This window comes from Macrosteles quadrilineatus, unplaced genomic scaffold (genome assembly GCF_028750875.1).
Source record: "Macrosteles quadrilineatus isolate MER2022 unplaced genomic scaffold, UCM_ALF_1.0 Scaffold_2__2_contigs__length_208266976, whole genome shotgun sequence".
Taxonomy (NCBI): Eukaryota; Metazoa; Arthropoda; class Insecta; order Hemiptera; family Cicadellidae; genus Macrosteles; species Macrosteles quadrilineatus.
Window position 1 is genome coordinate 36,592,870 of NW_026542595.1, and position 25,535 is coordinate 36,618,404.

Here is a 25,535-nt window from a genome sequence, read left to right on the forward strand (position 1 = left end):
TCTACAGAGCGTTCTTATAGATCCCCTCGCGAACTTCTATACTTCCATTCCCACTAAGGATATACAAAGCGTTCGTAGGGTTCCTCCTGTAAGCTCCCATTGCCACTAAGGATCTACAGAGCGTTCGTAGATCCCCTCGCGAACTTCCATTGCAACTAAGGATATACAGAGCGTTCGTTGAAATCCTCCTGTAAGCTCCCATTGCCATTAAGGATCTACAGAGCGTTCGTAGATCCCCTCGCGAACTTCCATTGCAACTAAGGATATACAGAGCGTTCGTTGAAATCCTCCTGTAAGCTCCCATTGCCATTAAGGATCTACAGAGCGTTCGTAGATCCCCTCGCGAACTTCCATTGCAACTAAGGATATACAGAGCGTTCGTTGAAATCCTCCTGTAAGCTCCCATTGCCATTAAGGATCTACAGAGCGTTCGTAGATCCCCTCGCGAACTTCCATTGCAACTAAGGATATACAGAGCGTTCGTTGAAATCCACCTGTAAGCTTCCATTGCCACTAAGGATCTACAGAGCGTTCGTAGATCCCCTCGCGAACTTCCATTGCAACTAAGGATATACAGAGCGTTCGTTGAAATCCTCCTGTAAGCTCCCATTGCCATTAAGGATCTACAGAGCGTTCGTAGATCCCCTCGCGAACTTCCATTGCAACTAAGGATATACAGAGCGTTCGTTGAAATCCACCTGTAAGCTTCCATTGCCACTAAGGATCTACAGAGCGTTCGTAGATCCCCTCGCGAACTTCCATTGCAACTAAGGATATACAGAGCGTTCGTTGAAATCCACCTGTAAGCTTCCATTCCCACTAAGGATATACAAAGCGTTCGTAGGGTTCCTCCTGTAAGCTCCCATTGCCACTAAGGATCTACAGAGCGTTCGTAGATCCCCTCGCGAACTTCCATTGCAACTAAGGATATACAGAGCGTTCGTTGAAATCCTCCTGTAAGCTCCCATTGCCATTAAGGATCTACAGAGCGTTCGTAGATCCCCTCGCGAACTTCCATTGCAACTAAGGATATACAGAGCGTTCGTTGAAATCCACCTGTAAGCTTCCATTGCCACTAAGGATCTACAGAGCGTTCGTAGGGATCCTCCTGTGCGCTTCCTTTGCCACTCACATTACAGATCGAACAAAGGAAGCTCTACACAAAGCCTTTACGACAAACTCACTCCAAAGTACTTAAGTAATTAACCCGTCCCAGTTACGCTTTACAAGCGCACACCTGCATTGTTTTCGTATTCCCTGATTATAAAGGTGGTTCAGAGCTGTAAAGGTAAAGCACTTGTTTTCAAACATTACTTTACACAGGTTATTTTGAAATGTCTTCCTCGACATTGCGCCGTACTGTTATGTGTGAACGGTTGATATTTTGCACTCAATGATAATTTATTGCTTTATTCTTTATATTAAAAAATAAACTAAGACTGATAAAATAAAAGGATTACCTTATCCGACCACAGTGTATAGAAACTGTGGTTGGATAAGGTAGTCCTTTTATTTTATCGATAATATATTCAAACCAAGGGTCACAATGAATAACATAAACTAACACATCAGTTAGTTGCATCTTTTTTCGCATTAAATTTAATATGTTTTGAAAAATATATACTACGTAAGCTTAGAGAATTTATTATGTTGGAAATAGGTTATTTCCGGAGGTCTCATGGTAAGACCTAGGCCTTAAATTGAAACGAAAAAGTAAATTGGTCCCGGGTCTAGACCCGGTGTGCTTATGTACCCTAGAGGACAAATTCATAATATATAATAAATATGTATCTATTCATATGTATCTATTGGCACGATTAAAAGTCGAGTAGAAATCATCTAATTTTGATGAAATTCGGTATACACGTTTGGATTTACGATTATTTGAACGAGTTCACAAACTAGCATGTTCACGCACCATAGGATTGTGGTTTTAGGGGTTTTTTTTGGGGGGGGGGGGAGGTAAAAGTGGTTATCCCATCAAAAGTTTTGTTTAACCGAGGCTTAAAAACAAATATGTAGGCCAATATTAAGTTGTTGTGGTATGCTCAATAGTCACGGAGAAAGTTCACAAGAAGCTGTAATTGTTAAATTCCCATGTCATTCTTATGGAGAATAAATAGGTTTGCATGTTTATGGATATATTGTCATCGAATTTGGCAAATTTATTTATTTCTTACTAAAATATTAATAGTTTACTTAAAATCCACTTTATTACCTTCCTTGCAAATCACACACAAGATCTCCTTAATTCATTTAAATGGGAGATATCAACGTAACAACCCTACAGTCCAGACCTTGCACCGAGTAACTTTCTCTTGTAAAAAAAAAATTGTTTAGTGGAAATCGCTTTGATGATGACGAGCAGCAATTGCGTATCACCGGGTGGCTGAGCTTGTAGGCGAAAAATCTGACGACAAAAATGTTAAATATCGTCTAAAATAAGTTCATACATTTGTTTGGCAACTGTACAAAAATGTATATTAGTGTCTCTTACAAATGTATAATGGAATTTGTTTCTTGTACAAACTTTTTATTTATTCCAAAATTTTTTCTTCTTTCTAAACAGCCCTAGATAGGTTTTAATAATCAACAAAATCTTAGAACTAGTAATTAACATAATAGAGAAACTTGTGTTTAGTAGTCAACAAACTTTTAAAAGCATAAGACAATTACTATACAAATCCGTTAGAGATAAGGCTCAATAAATGTGTTTATGATGCACAGTAATTACTACCTGGTGTACGGTAGGAGTTTATTTTACACAACTTCCTCCTCGCTGCTGGAGCATAACACGTAAATTGGCATCAATTATGGGTTTGCTTTCCACATCTATTCCGTTGTTAATACAACCATTGCATGCTAGGGATCTAATTTATTTCATAATCATGTTGGCACTGATTCCTCAGTTTGTATGTGTCTGATTTGTAAATGTATATTTAGGGGTTAACAGTCACATTTTACTCAATGCTCCTCTTTGTACAGACTTTAAATATGTAAATGGTTTTTAGTTTTTCATTGCTTTATGATACAGGTCCGTCACCAGGTATTCTGTAAAAACGATAACATTAAAACGACCATTTATTAAAATTAAAACCGTGTATAAGTAAAGCACATTACAGTTTGGATTATAAGTGAAAATTTCAAACTATTAATTTCCCTTCATGCATTTTGAATGGTAAAATAGGGGTTAAATTACACACATGTACATAAAATGTTAAATTTTACCTTTAAAATTCAAATCGAGTATTCAAAGTACCAAATTAATAGACTTTTATATAAGTCACAAATCAGAATGTTTGAAATATTCTTTATATTTCAGAAATTAACAAAGTTAGTATAAAATATTATTACACTCAGAGTAAAAGTTAATGGCATCCCACAGACACACGGCCTGGGCTGAAGTAAGCCATCCACTAACTTTTACGCTGATGCTCGAAACTCGGCTAAGTGCAATGCACCGTGACCAAGTACTAATCTTAAATTACCTAAAAACAAAAGTTTATGAAGCTGGTGTGACCGGATCCCAAAACATAATACATTTTTAAAATATAATTTCTCCTGTGTATAAATTATATTTTATATACATTTATTTCGGGTTTCTACATTTAATTTCAGTATTCTAACACATCTGTCGTTGCCAATATTAATAAATTGTGAACACAACTGTTAAACCTTAAAAGAACATATTTTAAAGCATTGAAACAGATAATAGCATTTTTTTTTCTAGGATTGACATTTAAACCCAAACAAAACTACGTCGAGAGGCATTTACTTACTATAGTGCATTATCTTGAATTGCAGGTAACCTCACCTGGAAAAAGAAACGTATATAATTAATAACAAGCTAGACATATTAAGGCATAAATGTTTGCTTAGGCCTTTTCACGGAAATACACTTAGTACAGGGTGTATGAATGAACACAGATTTTAATTGTATTACCTATCATCTGCTAATTAATTTGTACTAATGGTTCTCCAGCTATACTTCACCATGCCATGGATCTTACATACCTAATAAGGTCAGAAATAATTTACATATTATCTAATTGAACCAAGTGTTTATAGCATAAGGTAAGACTGTAAAACATATTATAAATACAAATGTATTTTTAATTTGTATATAATTTAAAGATTTGTAACGAGTTATTTTCCCTAGGGGGGTATATTTTTGCTATTTGGCCGCGCACCGATTGTTGAGGTGAGCGAGCGGCGGCAGCGAGGCTAGCGAGCGCCCTTTGACCCGGCTTATCAGTGCCGATAAGCCTGGGATATCCTAGATCTTCAGGACAGTATAGGTAGGACATTCGAGTCGTGGATCCCAGTGAGTGAGGATAGCGTGTGTCTAGTGAGACGTCCAGTGGTGTACGTAGAGAGGAGTGCTGTGGTGACATCGGTGTCGTGTGAGGTTGGTGCTCAAGGAGTGAGTGTCGGCATTCAAGTTGGGTAGTGAAACAGTGACCCACTTGGGGTGAGTGGACGACGTTTTATTATATTTTGGTTTAAGAGAGTTAGAGAGTTAGAGTGGTAACCGTGCTGGTCAAAGCCTGACGGTAGTTAGGATTTATTTACAGGTGTCAGGAATAAAAAGTGTATTCCTGACGGTTCTGGGCAGGTGCCAGAGCGCAAATAATATAATTTAATTGACTGTAGTAGATATTATTTTGCGTTGTACCTAGAGTTAGTTATATTACGAATAACTCTGAGGCCCGACAAACCTAGGCTGCACGATTTAGCGTGCGTAGTTGGAAGCACGAGGCCAGTAGGCTAGTAGCTAATATTATTAGCCGATTAACAGAAGCCCAGCTAAGTAACATAAAGTTGGTAGTAGCAGTAGCAGTAGTAGGGTTGTTATTGTTTATTCATTTTATTATTTTAATTTAACCTGAACAGCTTGTTTGGTAGTCCAACACGTTATCTTGGTAGCTTGGATAGCGGAGTACCGGCTATCAGATAATATATTTATCTAGTGTTTGGAACGTATTTAATATTTATTTATCCGCTACTAAGTAGCTCAATATTTTAATAGTGCAATTGCCATTTAGTTTTGCTTGTTTGGCTTGGTATTTATTGAGACCAGCTACTAGTGGTGTAGTCACTCTACCTATAGTGTACTTGTATATTATTATGTGGTACGATTATTGAGTGAACTGTTTGATTCTTAGCTTGGGCATTAGAGTTGTGTATTGGATTATAGTGGCCTAGTAGACCCCGCCTGGTGATAACACGCGTTGTGGTTTTTATTGGCAAGTCGTCGTGTAACTCACCGTGTTTTAGGCACTCTGGGCTTAACTATTGGATAGTTAGGACGAAGCCCGAGTTGCGTAGTCAGCAACGACCCCCTAGGAGTGTGGAGAATCGGCGTAGGTCTGGTAGTGATTATTGCACGTTTGTTGTGGTGACTTGTTTTTGACTTGTTCACAGTGCCCGTGTATGAGCCAGTCCTATACCGGTTAGACCCGGCTTTTGGCCTAGTGGTTTCCCTGACCTTATCGCAGACCCTGGAACTTTACCCAGCCATTGTAGGCTGAGCTATCCCCGGCAAACGGCTGCGACTGCATGCACTTTTAAAATTTATTTTTCCAGTGCAGAAAATTTCGTCGCAAGATGGCGCCCGAACAGGGACTGAGGTTGGCAGTGGTGCTGAGTTGCTGACGTATTAACGGCGCCCGAACAAAATAATTTTATTTGTGCAGATTTGCTGCGGACTTGTGCAGATTGGCTGCGGACCTGAGCTGTTGAGCAGAGTTTTAGGCAGACCTGCTGTGATTTTATAGTCGGTTGGGTAGGCCTAACCTGTTTTCTGTTACAGCGTGGTGTGTTGTGAACCCTAATTTATTTAGTGGTTGTATACATAGATATTAGTTAGTAATTTTAATTTTGCTAATTAATTGAGCCTTATCATTGAATATTATTTGAGTGAGAACCCTTATTGTGTATTTGTGGTTTGACTTTCACACCTATAATTGGTTTGATTTAATAGTACGGTGTTAAATAGATTTTAATCGGTTTCGCTCTTATTTTTGCGGATTAGTCGTAGTATTTGAATTTTAAATATGGTTGTGACTACGAGTACGACGTCTGTGCTGGGCGGTACGCCTATTACGTCTGCTATTGCTACGACTAGTTCTGGGGTTAGCTCCGAACTGTCGGTGATGACGACATCGTCATTGTGGCCGGCGTCTTCGCCCGTTTGGCCGACAATTTCTTCGGTAGTGGCTACGACGGTGACAACGTCTCTGACCTATTCCGCGCCAGCGACTATGACCTTGGGGTCGCAGCCCCGGGACGGTCGCGTGGGTTGGATCTATGACCTCTCGAAAGGGGAGCTCATGAGGACGATGGACCAGTATGGTTTGGTGACCACTGGGACTTCTGCAGAATTACGGCAGAGATTCTCGTCGTTTTGGAAGCAGCGGAATGCCCGTCGGTACAGCGATGATAGGCTGTGTACGGCTGGTGCTGCTGCACCGACATATGTACCGCCGGCTATTACAACTATGGGGTTTCCTGACCCCCTGAGAAATACCACCCCTCAGGTACTGGGTAATACGGGATCGAATCAAGCAGAGATAGTGGGACTTAGCAGGGAGTTAGAGGTGGTTAAAGAGATCCTTGGGTTGTCTTTGGAGACTGATACCCGGACTCTTAGAGAACATCTGGCATCGGTGGTGCGACAGGCGAGAGGCTCGCCGAGTAATGGGGTCGGCTATGGGTTCGAAAGACCCGCCAACCCTACGTCCCGTGTTGTGGCTGCTCCAATGCCTACCTTTGGGTTACCTAGTAGACCCGAGGGATGGCAGCGGCCCAATGATAGTTCTGAGAGACCAGCCCGGCATTCTAGCTTGGAGCTGCCTCGAGGCTCGGATATGCTCTCAAATGAGGCCAGCAGGGTGGAGCCAAAGGATTGCTCCAAGATATGTGACATGGTCCGGAAGTGGGGTTTGAAGTTTGATGGCCGTAGAGACCCTGTATCGTTCCTGGAGCGTCTTGAAGAGCTGATGGGGTCCTACTCTATATCATCAGAGGACCTGCTCAGAGCGCTGCCGGAGCTGTTGCAAGGCTCAGCGCTTCTATGGTACAGGAATTGCAAGGAGCTCCTGTATTCATTCGAAGCTTTTCGGCATCAATTTGAGATCCAGTTCCTTCCACCTGGTTATCAGAGGAATTTGGATGAGGAGATCCGGAAAAGGACACAGGGAGAAGGCGAGCACTTCCGGGACTACGTTGTTGCCATAAGTACCTTGCTTAGGCGTAGCGGTACGTTGTCGGAGCATGGTAGATTAGACTTAATCTACAGCAACATGCGTCCGGAATACAAACTGATGGTACGCCGGCGTGACTTCAGCAACCTGGCCGAGATGGTGGAGTTGGCTGAAGACTATGAGGCCTATCTGCGAGAGAAGGCCGCCTTCCGACCTCCTCCTTCACCAAACGTAGCGCTGGTTTTGGAAACCGCCTATGTTCCCAAGAAGAAGGCTGAGAAGTGTTTTGAAGTGGCCGTGGTCGAAAGACATAGTTTTGAGAGACCGTCTCCTGAAGCCAAGTCAGTTGGGCAGCGGGTTGGTTCATACTCGATCGAGGCTCGTGTACGAAGGCCCGCAATGACAAGGAAAGATTCTGATGGTGTACGGTGCTTTAGGTGCCAGGAGACTGGTCACTTTGTCAAAGAATGTGGCAAGCCGAGGACCGTCTCCTGTTATGGGTGTGGGAAACCTGGTTTTACTGTGAACCAGTGTGGATGTCGTGCGGGAAACGGCAGGCCAGCTCAGACATCAGGAGGTCAACTGAGCGAGGCCACCCGAAACGAACGACCTCAGAAGAGTGGTGCGAGTGGCTCGGAAAACTGAACAGCTTGGTTGGGGGAGTGGAGGAGGACCAGCTGATTTCGGAGTCAAGGCCCTTTGTGGAAGTTGTGCTGATGGGCAGCGTTTTTAAGGCATTATTGGACACTGGCTCCGTAGTTAGCTTGGTTGGGCGAGGAGTCGCCAACCATCTTCAGAACCAGGGTGTAGAGCCGTGTAAGCAAATCGCTCCTCTGAGGATGGCAGAGAGGACACAGTCAACGGCCGAGTATTCGTTTCGGCTAGCAGGAGAAGCTGCGGGAAGACGGTGGATAGGAGATGCCTTGTACGTCCCCACTCTCACCACAGACATGATTCTGGGTATGGATGTCATCCGAGACCTCGGATTGGTGACATGTGGGACAGAGGTAGTAAGAATGGGCGTGGGTGATGACTGTTCTGGCCAAGGTGGCCGCATAGACAGTGTCAAAATTGGTGACGAAGACCCCGAAGGCCCTTGCAATGGAAATCCCCGTCTGGTTCCTGATGCCCAAATCATTCAGCTACATGTTGGCTGGTAGTGGCGAGTAGAAGAGTTTTTCTTTGTTTTAAAGTTTGAGACCTGTGGTGTAGGGTTCACCATTGGGTTAGGGGTTCAAGTATTTTGTTTTGGCCGGAGTTCAAAGATTTTTTTTTCTTTTTGGCCGTTTTCTTTTTTTTCATCCCGATGTAAGTGGGGGATGTAACGAGTTATTTTCCCTAGGGGGGTATATTTTTGCTATTTGGCCGCGCACCGATTGTTGAGGTGAGCGAGCGGCGGCAGCGAGGCTAGCGAGCGCCCTTTGACCCGGCTTATCAGTGCCGATAAGCCTGGGATATCCTAGATCTTCAGGACAGTATAGGTAGGACATTCGAGTCGTGGATCCCAGTGAGTGAGGATAGCGTGTGTCTAGTGAGACGTCCAGTGGTGTACGTAGAGAGGAGTGCTGTGGTGACATCGGTGTCGTGTGAGGTTGGTGCTCAAGGAGTGAGTGTCGGCATTCAAGTTGGGTAGTGAAACAGTGACCCACTTGGGGTGAGTGGACGACGTTTTATTATATTTTGGTTTAAGAGAGTTAGAGAGTTAGAGTGGTAACCGTGCTGGTCAAAGCCTGACGGTAGTTAGGATTTATTTACAGGTGTCAGGAATAAAAAGTGTATTCCTGACGGTTCTGGGCAGGTGCCAGAGCGCAAATAATATAATTTAATTGACTGTAGTAGATATTATTTTGCGTTGTACCTAGAGTTAGTTATATTACGAATAACTCTGAGGCCCGACAAACCTAGGCTGCACGATTTAGCGTGCGTAGTTGGAAGCACGAGGCCAGTAGGCTAGTAGCTAATATTATTAGCCGATTAACAGAAGCCCAGCTAAGTAACATAAAGTTGGTAGTAGCAGTAGCAGTAGTAGGGTTGTTATTGTTTATTCATTTTATTATTTTAATTTAACCTGAACAGCTTGTTTGGTAGTCCAACACGTTATCTTGGTAGCTTGGATAGCGGAGTACCGGCTATCAGATAATATATTTATCTAGTGTTTGGAACGTATTTAATATTTATTTATCCGCTACTAAGTAGCTCAATATTTTAATAGTGCAATTGCCATTTAGTTTTGCTTGTTTGGCTTGGTATTTATTGAGACCAGCTACTAGTGGTGTAGTCACTCTACCTATAGTGTACTTGTATATTATTATGTGGTACGATTATTGAGTGAACTGTTTGATTCTTAGCTTGGGCATTAGAGTTGTGTATTGGATTATAGTGGCCTAGTAGACCCCGCCTGGTGATAACACGCGTTGTGGTTTTTATTGGCAAGTCGTCGTGTAACTCACCGTGTTTTAGGCACTCTGGGCTTAACTATTGGATAGTTAGGACGAAGCCCGAGTTGCGTAGTCAGCAACGACCCCCTAGGAGTGTGGAGAATCGGCGTAGGTCTGGTAGTGATTATTGCACGTTTGTTGTGGTGACTTGTTTTTGACTTGTTCACAGTGCCCGTGTATGAGCCAGTCCTATACCGGTTAGACCCGGCTTTTGGCCTAGTGGTTTCCCTGACCTTATCGCAGACCCTGGAACTTTACCCAGCCATTGTAGGCTGAGCTATCCCCGGCAAACGGCTGCGACTGCATGCACTTTTAAAATTTATTTTTCCAGTGCAGAAAATTTCGTCGCAGATTCATCACTCTGTCTGTATCTGTGTATAGATTTATTGCTAAAATAATTATTTCATAAACACGTAGTAGTAAGATTTGATCACCTTTCAAAAAAGGCAATTAATATTGCACTAAGACATTTTAACTTAAATACATTAAAAAAACTTTAAAACTTTTCGGTTAGTACAAATTTTATCCTCATTAGGATGAAATTGATATAATAAACATTAAAGGCTCGTGGGTGTATAGAAATGTTCAGAGCCCTGACTACTCCTGACAGTTCAACCTGCTAACCTGAACCCCTAATACAGACTTTAATTTAACCCACAACCATCTCAATTTTAGGTTTACACCTATTTTATTTCCTATTTAATTTGCAACCAGAAACTACAAAGAAAATTAACCCACGGCCTGCACAAAATGTGGTGCGGTTTATGTTGTTTGAAGAAAAAAAAGACAAGACCTTGTTGTACATGGTTTTAGAAGACAAGGCTAGAGGTTACCTAGGTCATTAGAGTAGTTATTAGCAATGGCGAGAGTCACTTTTATAAGGATTTCATACTTTAGTACACTGATTAGACATTTTATGAGATTCAAAAATAATTTTATCTCAATGGACTAATAGTACACTAATTACAGGAGATAAATTATAAAACGTTACTTTCTAAGAGAAATTATTAAACACTCTTCACGTTTAAGACCCAAAGAAAGTTAAGTTAATATAAAAGATTATTTAGAGAGAAAATGTTGTGAAAGAAATTCAATAAGTTAGTAGGAAGCAATAACGGAAGCTGGTGAACAGTTCGTGAGTTTTCAAGAGTTGAGGGTTGTCACGCGTTTACGATGAGGGAAGCATCGATCAAACGTAGCGCCGCAATGCCACGCGACCCTCGCACTGCAACCTCCCTGCATAGTCCCTCTTGGTAGCTCAGTAGCTTAGTGTGGTAGTACTATGTGGTATGTATTGAAAAGCTAAATCCAGGTGACTAGACCACACACCACACCTTCATCCTATAGTGATACTGAGTAACTAAATACAGTAATGCTGTATGTGGTTTCTAAAGAAGAGCTTTGCGGCTACGTGACCTAACCGTACAAACTACACCTTCCCTGCATAGTGCCACTGAGTACCCAACTGTAGTAGCGTTATGTAGTTAATAACAAACAGTCAAGTGACTACTTGACTAAACTGCACACACCACACCTCCGTCCATAGTGCTACTGAATACCCAAGGTGACTGTATGACCTAACCGCACCTTATCTGCAAAGTGCATCTGAGTAAAAAATTACTGTGTAGCTTGTAATGAAGATTCAAGTGACTAAGTGACCAAACCGCACATACCCTACCTTATCTGCAAAGTACTACTGAGTACTGAGTACATTAGTACTGAGTGGTTTTTAATGAAGATTCATGTTACTACGTGACCAAAATGCCCACCAAACATTTTCTGCAAAGTGCAGTTCATGAACCTACAATATTAGTGCTATGTGGTTTTCAATGAAGATTCAAGCGACGAAGTGACCTAACCGCACGCACCACACCTTCTGCAAAGTGCTACTGAGTAACAAACTTTATAAGTGCTGTGTGGTTTGTAATAAAGATTCCAGTGACGAAGTGGCCAAACCACACTTACCACACCTTATCTGCAAAGTGCTATTGAGTACCCTATGGTTTTAATGTTTTGTGGTTTGTAATGAATATTCGAGTGACTGAGTGACCTAACCGCACACACCACACCTTATCTTCAAATTACTACTAAGTAACCTACTTTATTAGTGATGTGTGGTTTGTAATGAAGATTCAAGTTACTACGTGACCTAAATGCACACACCACACCTTATCCTCAAAGTGCTACTGATAAACTAACTGCACTCATTTAAGTAAATATAGATTAACAAGCAAAGTATAGGAACAACTTTAACATTAATCCTAAATTAATAAAACTATCGAAGTTATTTCTCCCAGAAAAAAAGGCTATGAATCACTCTGTACGGGGCTTGCGGTTGTATTAAATACCTATTCTGCTAATCAATGCGATTTATTTGTACTTAAAACAATCATCGAATACATCCCTATTTTGTTCGATTGTCACACTGCCACTGTAAACTTTTATAATACACTAAATACTCATTGCATTGATTAAAGGTACTCACAATAAAATTTAAGACTCTAAAATAAAAATAAAAATATTAAAAATCATATAATTTGAAATAGGTACGATAAGTGATTTTTTAAATGCGACGTTTTACAAACCAGGTTGTTATGAAAGCGTCATACGATGTACTCTTAGTTACTTTTTTAATGAAGTATATTTTGTTATAAGTCATTTAGATTACACACCTTCAATGACTGAAGAAGGAATTTTGTCATATAAAGGTAAAGTAACATCAAACGTAAATTTATCTCAACCTAATAAAAAACGTAATAAATATATAAATAACAATTTTGAAAGCGTACTTTTATAATGATGAAAACTGCATTTGTTTCAAAAAATTAATCATTTTTCAAACAAAGTACTCAATTAAAACTTTAAAGATAGATTTATTTATTTGAAAAAGTATACATAATACATCAATTTACCTGAAATAAGTTATAAGATTATTTAACAATCGATAAATAATGTTTTAAAACATTGAAACGTGTAAGCAATTTATTTAGTTTGAAAAACATTTTAAAAGGTATCTTGCTGCAATCAAATAGCAATGCGTACTTGTAAAGTTAAAAGTTTGAATAACTAAAGTGTCGCATTATGTTTAGGGGACCTGGGTGCGCAGTGCTGCCAACACTGCAAAACATAATACCAAACTTTTCAAAAGTTGAAACAACTTTCCTATTACTTACTACAATAAAAAATAGTAGTTTAGGTTCTAAAACCATTTATATAAACTTTACAAATGTGAATACGAACCTAAGAAAACCGTATTGAGAGCGACGTGGCCATGGCGACGTCAAGCCAGGGTGGCCAACATGAGCGCGGTGGAGTCACTACTGGAGACTGCGGCAGACACGGGTGACGTCACTCCTCCCAACCCTCCCCCAACAAACCCTCCCCCCACCTCACCACTCATCCTCTCCTACACTCCTCCACTCCACCATTGTACGCTATTTAATGGTATTTTAATTAAATAATTCTCGCGATTCTTTGTTAGTTCTGAAGAATATTAAAGAGTCGAATTCTCGCGCGGCGTGGCGGAATGATTATTGCTGGGCGCCAGTGATAGATTCCACCGCACGAATATTTGCCGGCATACTTTAGCGTCCAAGTCAAATCGCTCCTCAAGTATCTTGGGGATATTATATTAAATATTTGATCATAAATAGAATTAAAATTATGTGTATATTAATAGAATTGGTGGATCGAGTTTTCAGGATAATTATAATTAACGATTACATAATGATTTATAGTTAGTTATGTTTTGTATGGTAAATTTAACACAACGTACTAAATACTACCTTTAATGGTGCAATATTAATAGTGTAATCTATATATGGTCAGATTTTCCTTCATATCAACAGTTTTCTTTTACGTACAGTTGGTGAGTCCAACTTCGAAGTATACATTTTAAAGTCCATACACTTACAGCCACTGCAGCTGTTCTGTTCCAGCCACGGCCTCTCTAAACAACAAACCTAGTAATGTGTTAATGAAATGAACAGCTTTTCCGAGTTGTGTAACGACTCCGACGAGAGATTAAAGTGTAAGTGCTGCAAACTGTTACATAGCAGTTACATAGTTGTGCTGGAGGCAATGTCGAGCCACGTGTGACAAGTCTTGTACGACAACTCGGTACCAATTAGCTCAAACTCCTCAGATTGTTCCCCAAGTTGGCGTCTTGTTTATCATAAACACAGGTGAGTAGGGGTTGATGAAGAGGATCAGTTTCAAGTTATGGAGCACACGAGAGTTATGACAGTTTGCTTAGTGATTAATATCGGTGCAAATGAGTCTCAAAAAAAACTTTTATGCCATATTATGAAATTATTTTACGGAAACTTTGGAGTTTAAAACAGCGTATACTGCTATAAAATGTAAGCACCATTTTCTTTAGTTTTTTCTGTTGATAGTTTACTCAAAAACAAAAGTTATAATTTCCTTATGAATGGATAAAAACAAAATTATGTTTCAAAAGTACGTTAGAAACTAAGCACCTACTAGGGACCAGAAATTATAACTGGTGGAGATAAGTAGACAAATTAATGAACCAACTACTAAACATCTACTAACCAGTTACAAATAATTGATTGTTTTACTTAAAATCTTGCTAGAGGAACATTTTGTTTCAGCCCATTGATTATGATTCACTATGGTGAAAGTAAGATATGTGTTAAATTTTTGTATGTTAAATATCTCAATTAATGTTTTAAATATTTAAAAAATATTTCGTGTTTGAAAATTAAAGTTAATTTTGCAATTGCTTTCTACAAAATTAAAGCTTTTACTGAAAGATCTTCTCAATCAATGTGCTATACAAAAGTCAAATGGCAGAAATGTAAAAAGGCAATACAACTTCAATTGATCTGTTGTAAAACCTTAAAATCCTGTCACACATTTCCCGAGCCATCAAATGAATATTAAAAACTGCAATGTTCCAATGATGCTTGGCAATTGCTGATTTGATATTTATTCAATCCATCAGAGGATTACTATTTATGAAAATTTAAATGCCATTGTGTTTTTGTATAATGCAATTGTTGCGTTTTCATTCGGTAAATTCAATCGAATTTACCAATTTATTTCTAATAACATTAAACAATTATTACGTAATGTGATTGGGAAACATTAATGTAAACCTACCAATGTAATGAATATCACAAGCTTCTGAAAGAAAACAAATAAGACAAATCCATGTGAGCCGTTTGAAATAAAAATATGCCACCCGATTTAAATAATCCTAGAGATATTAAGGTTGTAATACAAAGAGGTTTCTTTGCAAACTAAAAAGATCGTTTTCACGGTTTCAGCCTGTAACAAAGTTAGTTATGCAAATGTTACTTGCCGTGCGTTGTGCCACAGTCACGCAAGGCTTTACAAATCCAGTCGCAAGATATTGTGCTCTGAATTTGTTAGAAAATGTATCATTGCAGCTCTTTTTCATGGTGAAAAATGGGCTTCAAGTTCATTTTGTAGTTGTTTTAGATTAAACGTAGTTATTTTTAAAACAACTCCATCAAATAATGGATTTCAAACCTTTTTTTGTATGTAATAGCCCTCGAATGTAGCTATTAATCTCTACAACAAAATTATTATAATGGGTTGTTTGCTATTTACATGGATTTATAATTTTTCGTAAACTGTAAAAAGTAAGGTTAGTTTGGGGAGATGTAAAGACAGTTTTAACCGTACTAATGTGCTATTATAAGTTGAGATTTATTGTTTAGAATTATTACTCTCGAATATTAAAGGCAGTATTTTATTCGACAGTATTTAAGACGAATAAATATTGTCGAATATTTAAGAATATAGATTTTTGTAATCGCCCTTTCACACAATATTTTAGTAATACTAACATACTCCTCATGTATTTAACTGATACAATGGAACATATTATGGGTGAACTGTGCCTAGAGATTTAGTCAACACTGATTGAAACTATATTATAAACAATCTTAATCCATCCAAATGCTTAAAGTAATTTTCTTCACAAAATATAATGTTAGTTTCTAAAAGTTTTGGGACAAAAGTTCAACTGTGGATTAGATATCTGGAACGCGACTCAGGGGTATCTAAAGCACGCAGTTATGTAAATGTGACCCAACTGAATACTCGCTCACGCACACGGCTCACACCACCACCACCACCACCATGCACTGGATAAACCCTTACACTCTTGGGTGTAATCGATAGTGTAACTCATTTTATGACCTATGTTTTCTTAGTTTACTAAATCTCCTTATCACAACATCGCAATTGCAAAAGATACTTTCCTCGTTGAAACCATAAAGTCAGTTTTGAATTCATAAAAATGGGTCTTTTGTATTTTAACATTATGTAGATTATCTGACTGTGCAAAGAAAGTTTGAGAGTATAATATTCTCAAACCAAGACGATAATCGGTTGGCTAGCAGCCACTTTTATTTCAGATTAAGTTTACTTTCATATTCATGATATTATGGATTCTAAACTGTACCAGCGATATAACACTAGTGTTTTTTTTACTGTTGTTTTTGTTTACTGTTTTTACTTTTTTTAGTATTGTAAACAAGACACATTTTACCTTTTACTAGGTAGTGATTGAATATAAAAGCCGATTCACACTTGAGTGATTCTGCACACATAATACATCAACAATGAGTTCAGATGTCACAATAGCTATGAGAATGGTATGTATATGTGCAATAGGCCTATTTGTGTAACTCCCTTTACCTAGAATGTGTTATAAAAAAATTGTCCTTTACTATTGTTAGGAAAGTCTAGTCATTAATTCTACGTTGTACATTTTGTACATGGGGTAGTTTCAGGTAATACGTTTATAAGTTATTAATATAGACTAATTTAGTAATTATTTTGCTCATGTTCCGGAGAGATAATAATTTAATGAATTGTGTAACGGAAACGCTAGTCTTTATTTTCTTTCGGAAATAAGAGAATAGGATGTTAATTTAATTTGTGTATTATAAACAAACTATAAAAATATGTGCAAATAATTATGTAGGAATAAAATATAAAAATATACTGCTGACTATGTAATATAAAAATTGTATGCGCTTTAAAGTCCCTAAATACTATATCACTAACACAAGTACGGTTAAAGTAAGCCAATAGATATGCAGAAAAAAATCTCCTTACGCATGTCGTTTATCTTGGTGCAAGCAATCCTAGCAAGTAAATATAAATGTAACCGATATTTCTATCGCCCTCTCTAGATGTAAAATAATATTAGATGGTTCAAGCTAAGAGTATACTTGCTGTATTCGCTGGTCGCTCCTTCATAGTAACATTTAAGATTACGTGAGATCACTACGAGAGGACGTTAAAACCCTTTTTTGCAATAATGTTTATGACTATTATCGGACGAATTAATAAATTATCGTAGATTTATTTAGGAAAGTCATAGTAATAACTACTCAAATATTATATTCTTAAATGTGTACTATGTAAAATGTAAACATTGTAACTGTATGTAATTTTTATAAACTATAACTAACAATCATACTACTTTGATTTGGAAAAATCAATGTTTTATTCGGATTATTTATAATTATTAAACTTTGTTTTGAAATGATAAAATTTTGTACAGAAAACGTACGAAATATGTGGATTTAAAAACGCGTTTAGCAGATACAGCAACGAAAAAGACAATTTACAAACCTTTACGATAGTCTACATCAATACAGTGACTAGTTAATAATAGGCCGACTTAAATGTCACACGTTTTTTCGAGCACTGTTTTGTCCTTTGTCTATTTTAATGTTAGGCCTAATTGACAACTAACTCTATTAATTGATGGAGCATTCCACCTTACGATGAGTGAAAAGGCGAAATATGTCCTGAGTTTGACTACGACACTTTTTTGAACTGCTGACATCAAGATTATAACTTATATTTTTGTTTACGGAAATTAAATAAAGAAACGTCTTATAACACTTAAAACATATATTTACGCTTATACTGTTACTCAAAAGACGGTAAATATACAAAAAAGATGGTAAGTGGTGATCAATTTCAATTGGACATTCCAATCATCCTCAGACCCTCAATAGTCGAATGATTAAGTGTTACAAGACGACACTTTTATTTACTTAAATTTAATAACACGTACAATGCTGATCAATAAGTTTTTTTTTATCAAACAGTTCTGGAACTACATGATGGATTTTAACGAAAAAGAACTACAATACAGTTTTTCATAATATTTAGAACAATCTTCCACAGAGAAATTCTTGGTTTTTATTGTATGGATGTTCTGTACTGTTTTAATTCTTCACTAGGACATTACATAATTTAATTTACATTTAGGAACAAAATAACATATTTACTTTTTAATAAAACTAAGTGCACGTTCCTCTTAAACTGTAATTACTTATTTGTAGGGAAGCAGTTACATAACATGAGCGAATTTAGAGGCAGTAGTGATTCAATTAGACCAGTTATCAGTACCCGGTTGACAGGATAGATTTGAAGGGGACAAAGACAGTCTCAGAGGGACAGTGAGATAATTTATCAGGTGTTCTGATAACGTGGTGAAGAGCCTTTGTGACGTCATAGGCAAGGCCTGCTGCTTCAATGTCCTTGATTAACAATAGATTAGTCGGCTAGGATAAATCACCAACCGGTATTGCAATACTAAAAATATTAAATGTGTAATTATTGTACTGATCTATAATTATTTTTCATCAGTTGGCTTATTAAATTAACCTCGATTGTTTTACTTACACTGAAAATGAAAAGATTACGCTGACCTTAAAAAAGTAAAAATTCAAATATTAAAATCACTGCAGCGTATCCATAAAACTCCAAACTATAGGAGATTGAGAGATTGACTACAGTTCGTTAGATCAAGTTACCAGATATTAAAATTATTTTACAAATCGAATTAACATCGCATTAGAAGTGTTTAATGATTGAAACAATTAGTAGCCTATTAGTTGTGTATTCGTGAAGCACCTAACAGATAAACAGTTATTCTTGCCAAAATTGCTTTTTAGCTATAATTTTTCATTACTAGTAAACACCACCTGATAGTTGTATTTTGAGTATGCATTAATCATCGATATATAAACACAATATGTTTGTTATATATCGATGGCATTAACACACAAATAGTTTTCATTGGTGGTTTGTGGGACTTACCACTTTAGGAAATAAAGTCCCTTTCGTCAACTCTTCGACCACCTGCGTTTCAACAACGGAAAAAAGTTATAGGAAAAAGAAACATCAATTTTACTTTATAAACTTAATATGATTAACTTACAACATAACAATTGTAATTTTATCCCCAATCTTTTAGTATCTGTAGATGAAAACTTTAATAAATGCAAGACTAACAGTTAAATATCATGATTTTGTCCTATGTAATAAAAATAAATTTAAAAGCTTAACCAATCTCATGCACGTATTATAGCCCAGGCAAATTATACTAGAAGCTCCTAAAAATTGTAGAATCGGCCTAGTTTATTGCCTCTTATACACTTAGCTCACTTTAGAATCCGTCGCAAACTCATTTTCAACTTATTTAGGATCTCCAGAGCAGAATAACCGTTTATTCCAGCTTTCCCCCAATATTTAGGAGCTACAGCTCTTTTTGAGCTAATTTGCCTGAGCTATTAGGGTGGTATGTGTAAGGAGAAAACTTTGAACAACTTTTTGATAATAATTAAGGTGTATTTGTGATATTCAAACTACTGTAGTTATAGAAGTGGCATGAATAAATTTAAGGTTTGTAACCTTACTTGTTAAATGTAGACTCCTCAAGATGCCACGTACCTTTGTTTGTAAAACAGAAGCAAGGTAGCTCCAGTAAATGGGCGTATCACCCAACGTGAATAATAATGAGGACACTCTATTACCCCCTGGTGTATGTTAGGGCTACCTTACAATATTCCTTAACCTGTATTGCTCGTGCTTTACAAAACCTAACGTTTATAACATCCTATATACCGTGATACTCCTAACATCCTAACATCAGCATACCCCAGTACTGGTTAATATATTGTTTAGCTTAATAGTTGGGTTTTTTAATACCTAATATGGTTAAATGTAATACATTTTTTTAATAATAAAATCAAACCTATAGAGTGACCTGAAAAGTTATATTGCCCACTATCCCTTTATAATGATATTGGTACCATGGGAAATATCTACTTATGAAATTAAGTTAAAAAAATCTTTGTGCTACTAAATACTTTGTGCTATAAAATTTTACTTATCAATTCAACGATTTAGTCAACACTTAAAATTTGAGTGAATGAGTGATAAATTAAAATTACATAGCAAAGCTTTTTTACTATTATAGAGTTTAACAAGGGTTTAACATTAATTAATAATAAACTATACATATAAATACAATATTGGAAAAAATGAAGGATACTTAGTTTCGATTATTCTTATAATTATTTCTAGGTGTTTACTAATTCCTCAATGTTTGTTTTCTCTTCTCTTTCCTCTACACTTAAACATACTCCATAGTTGTTCTGATGTTTCTCTCCACTAAACTCCTCAAAGGTTTCAGATGCAGAGGTCCACCTCCTCCAGGCTATTTGAATCAGCTGTTTGAAGATAACGTCCGGCTTGCTTCATACTGTCAGAGACAACCTCCGAGCAAGTTATTTCAAAATATAAACTAATTTTAAATCCTATTTAAATTTCATTAAAACTAAAAATAAACTGCCTTTTGAAAAGTGGTTTTCAACTTCGTATTCACAAAGAAGTTATACAAGCATAAGCTTTAATGCAAATAAACTGATCAAAATTTCAAATTTAATTTTTAAATGTTGGCCTAGTAAATAATAACAGGGTGTACGTGATCCCAGCAGTTAATAGGATGTCGAATCACAGTTACTTAATAGTGACTTACGAACATTTACTATAGTTTAAAGATTAAAATGTCAATTACCATAAAAAATTTCTTTAAGGCTGATTTAATCAACTCAATAAAGCTGATTTGGTGTTGCTTTTTGTTTTATAAAGTTTTATTTCAAGCTGTAAGAAAATATATTTCGGGAAGTTGTCGCTACGCTCTAGAAATTTGTTAAAGTTTGTCAATGACCATCCAATGATTGAAAATACGTCATTTACATGCTGTATTTTTTATTTTTGACTGACAGTATTGTAGATACATTATTACGTCCAATTGTTGAACTACAACTAACATAAATCAAATATACTCAATATTACAAGTTCTTTAATTATTTCTCCGTTGTACAATATACTGCAGTGGCTGAATACAGGGAATTTATATTTACAAACTTTTTGGGATTGCATCAAAGCTAGGAACTGACTTCTATGAATGTCTTGTAGACGTTTGTTAACAGTCCATCACAAGTTGCACGTACCCCTCGGTGCTGGGACGGACTGATCGATCCATTCAGTTTATTCATTCGTGATCTCGCCCCCTTCCAGTCAAATTGGTCAGTATTTTGTACCAGTGACATCAGCCAACCCTTGCGTGCTTTACTCGAATATATTTCTCGATTTTATGCACAATATATATGCAATGTTGTGGAAATATTTGAATTTAAGCTTCCTTTCGTTTCGTCATTTGATTGTTTTCAAAGATAACAAGAAACGTTCACTAACAACATAATTATAACATCAAGTTATCTCTAAAACTTAGGTAAAAATGGGCGATGCACACAGAATGACGGAAATATCTGCATACAATATTTTACATTAGTTTTTAGATTTGTTTGCGAGTCGGTGGCTCAGTAAGTAGTGACACAAACTATGAATCAGCTATTTAATTATCTCTTGTACTAGTTACCCCCAGTAACTTTTAACGATAGAGTTCACTCTTGTACTGTAACGGATCACCCCTAGTTTTGTTGAATACTATACACACGCAGGCGGATATAAGAGAACGGTTAGATCAAAATACAAAAGATGGTGCCAACATATACATATTAAACGTCACACCGATGTCTCTTCTAATCAAAACTGTATGACATCATTAATTTTACTTAACATATAGTAAATATATACATTATACATCTCCTTTTAGCGAGTAGAGTGATAGAAGAAGATTCGTTCCTGCCGCATTAAATCTCAACTATTAATGCAAATTAAAACGCTATTAAGTTTTTTCAACAAAGAACTATTTATGAATTACATTAGAATTGTTTGAAGCTTATTTTATTTTTATGACAAACCAGAAGGAAATATGTAAAATGTGATTGAAACCAACCAGGTTATTGAATATTGCGGTCAAAAATGTTTAATGGGCGTATCATTAGATCAACTACTGCATCTATAAATACTCTGCAAATCTCACCGCATGCGATTAAGTACCTTGAATACACAACTATATTTACAAATTGTTTGAAAGTAATTAACGAAACACTTCTAAGTCGAAGTAAAACAGCTTTAAAACGAGATGGGTAGCTCCTAAAGCAAATGATTATACTTGCAAAAGTCAAAATCATTAGTTTCCACGTTTGCGGATTTTGTTTATACTTACAAATCCATTACATGTTTTGTTGATAAATCGTTTTAAAGTACATAACTAACCTCGCAGCGATTACGTCATTACATTGTTCTTGGATTCGTTTAAGTTTCAACTGAGTTTCAGTGAGTGGTAATTTTACATTGCTTTCAGTCTGAAGGATTAAAAAAAAAGTTTTTGAGTTTAAATATAATTTGACATGTAAGTACAGGTAATACATGTCACTCAAACCCCACATATGAAGAAAACAACCACAAACTAGCTTATAGTTATAAAGTTTCGAGTTATATATAGTTATAAAGCTTATAGTTATAAAGTTTTTATAGAGTAGAGCGAGGCTCTAAATATCTTTGTCAATTCGACTATCTTACATAAAATATATTTAGTTCATATTTATAAATGAAGAAGGTAGAAATAGGTATGGGTTTGAAAAGTTGTTCAAGGTTCTTTAAGTGTTACATAAACAACTACGGTACCATAAAAGTTGTATCTTAATGGTTAAAAGTACAGTATCGACATTTCCCTGACTGCTCTTGACAAGAGTCGAAATGTGGGTCAACTCTTGATCGGTGCCATTTCGTAAGTTGCACCGAGAACGAGATTGCAGGGTAATTAAAGAGAAATACACTCGCTACTTCCCCCCCCGGTTCCTCCCCTTACACTAATCACCACGACTCTCTACCCTTGCAGCCGGGGGAATCTCGGTTAAATATACAGGGTGTCCCACGAGAGGTGTCTCAAATTGATTACGGGATAACGGCTTAACGTACAAGGATGAAATAAAATTATTTCCCACTAAATCGACCCCAAGGAATAACGTAAAAATATTTTTTACTTTTTTCAAATACAGGGTGTGCCAAAAACTGAGGGTCACTAGTTCGAATCTCGGAATTTTCAAATGTAAACATATGTCATGTTATACATCATTTTAAAGGTATTTGATAGAAAAACATTTTGGCGAAAACCAAAATTAGTTATCTTTTTCCGTTTCAAAATGGCGGCAGTTTTTTTGAAAGAAATCTATATTTTTTTAATACTCTGTATTTCCTATACCAATGCATTTAGCACTTCTCCGGTTGCATGTTCTTACTCGTTATGAAATTAGCTTTACTGTGATATGCAACAAGTAACGGTTTTTTGAAATAATAAAAATTCCAAAAAAAATTTATTTTTGAAAATTTGCAAATGCTCATTGTTCAAAATTTTCAAATAGCAACATATGTCAAGTGGCACATCATTTTATAGGGTTTTCAATTCCTAACAACTTTGTAATTTACACTTACTTCGTATCTCTTCTAGTTTTTGTGTAAATAACAAAAAACCGAATTTTCCTATATCAAATGCATGTTATTTGGGTTTGACATGGTTCAACACTAAATGAAATGAATCCTTTAGTGTCAAACCCAAATAACATGCATTTGATATAGGAAAATTAAGTTTTTTGTTATTTACACAAAAACTAGAAGAGATACGAAGTAAGTGTAAATTACGTATAAAAAAAAAGTTGTTAGGAATTGAAAAACCTATAAAATGATGTGCCACTTGACATATGTTGCTATTTGAAAATTTTGAACAATGAGCATTTGCAAATTTTCAAAAATAAATTTTTTTGGAATTTTTATTATTTCAAAAAACCGTTACTTGTTGCATATCACAGTAAAGCTAATTTCATAACGAGTAAGAAAATGCAACCGGAGAAGTGCTAAATGCATTGGTATAGGAAATACAGAGTATTAAAAAAATATAGATTTCTTTCAAAAAAACTGCCGCCATTTTGAAACGGAAAAAGATAACTAATTTTGGTTTTCGCCAAAATGTTTTTCTATCAAATACCTTTAAAATGATGTATAACATGACATATGTTTACATTTGAAAATTCCGAGATTCGAACTAGTGACCCTCAGTTTTTGGCACACCCTGTATTTGCAAAAAATTAAAAATATTTTTACGTTATTCCTTGGGGTCGATTTAGTGGGAAATAATTTTATTTCATCCTTGTACGTAAAGCCGTTTTCCAGTAATCGATTTGAGACACCTCTCGAGGGACACCCTGTATACGGACATGTTCTACTTAGGGAAATATAAACTTCTAGAGTATATTAAAATAACTACATGATTCTTCTAGCTATGTTAAATATTACTATTTGCTTCTTATATTTGAATTTATTAATTTCTGAGTGTGCATTATTCTATAGAAATAATTTTAATATAAATAGTCCGTTTGAAGAATTAAAATAGGTAGATGACAGGAGTATATGTTGAGTTCACATAATTGGTTTTTAATGATACATCCACGACATAATCCGGGAAATATACAAATACTATTAAATTTGTATGCACAAATTTGCAACTGTGAATAAAAAGCCATATTAACAGACGGTCGTTCCTAGTAATTTTATATAACAAGGCTGCAGTTTCAACTTAAAGGTATCTGGAAAAATTTGTATGTAAATAGTCTCGAAAACGCTGCTTTGGGTACAACTTTGTGTTGGTATGTTGCAAGGCAAGTTAGTACGAAACCTTCTCAGTATCAACTCACAGGCCAGTCAAACAAGAGACAAGACAGGTTGAATATAGACCTTCTGCGGGAGAGTAACTTGTGCAACGTCACTGATTACTCTCGTACTCTTCTTCTCTGCCAGGTAATGATTAGTTTGGAACAGTGAAATTAATATACTCATTTAAAATAGTACTCACATGTTCAAATGCGATTTTTATTTTAAAAACGTACAATTTGAAAGGGTACAGCGAGTTTGACTACACATAAGAACTAATGCAGAATTGGTGCGGGAGGTAGTTGTCAGTAAAGAAAGTACAGTACTTGGAATTGAAAGAAGTTTATGTAAAATACTCTTGTTTTAATTTGGGCAACATTGGTTGTAGGACGGATTTCCGAAGGAAATAGACGAATAAGACGGACAGAAAAATATACTAAAAAAAGTATAGGTGCAATAAACTGTGGATACACAATCTCGGTCTGCATAAAAAAAAATACAATACGATAAGCTTCTTATGTTTTTCTTTCTTTTGCCGGAACACATTTTACTAGTTACAAAACACATATTATCTGCTTTAAAAAGTATCGGTAAACTATAAAGGATTTCAATTGTAAAACAAAAAGTCGTTTGAAGTAAAGTAAACGTTGCATGTGACGAAGCCGTAGGCCGGCACGCAGTGTTATTATAGCAACAACATGCCTGCCTACAATACATACTGTGGGCAACATGGGGCCTATAAACACCATCGACGTAGAGCCGTCGACAACCAGTGAAAGTTATAAACAAACCTGCTTGGTGAAGGTGACTTAAATAAAATATTGTAATATTATAAGTTTATTGTAATAAATATTATTATTTAAATTCATATTAAATAAAAACAATAACACTGTTGTACGACCAAGTCATTTAACAAATAATATAGTAGATTTTAGATTTAACGTATGTTATTAACTATTTAACTAAC

The 25,535-nt window shown here is 36.4% G+C and overlaps 1 protein-coding gene across 5 annotated transcripts in view; it reads right to left on the reverse strand.

The window, feature by feature from the left end:
* LOC128985943 (complexin) overlaps positions 1-25,535 on the reverse strand; it is a 590,501-nt gene that overhangs the window by 39,864 nt on the left and 525,102 nt on the right. Inside the window, exon 1 of one of the 5 annotated variants that reach the window (XM_054405945.1) lies at positions 12,884-12,966. The exons of 3 other annotated variants lie outside the window; for them this stretch is intronic. The gene's annotated coding sequence lies outside the window, so the exon portion shown is untranslated. Of the gene's footprint in view, positions 1-3,779; positions 3,795-12,883; positions 12,967-25,535 lie in introns of those variants that run through there. One more of the 5 variants, XM_054405946.1, reaches the window with a different exon arrangement.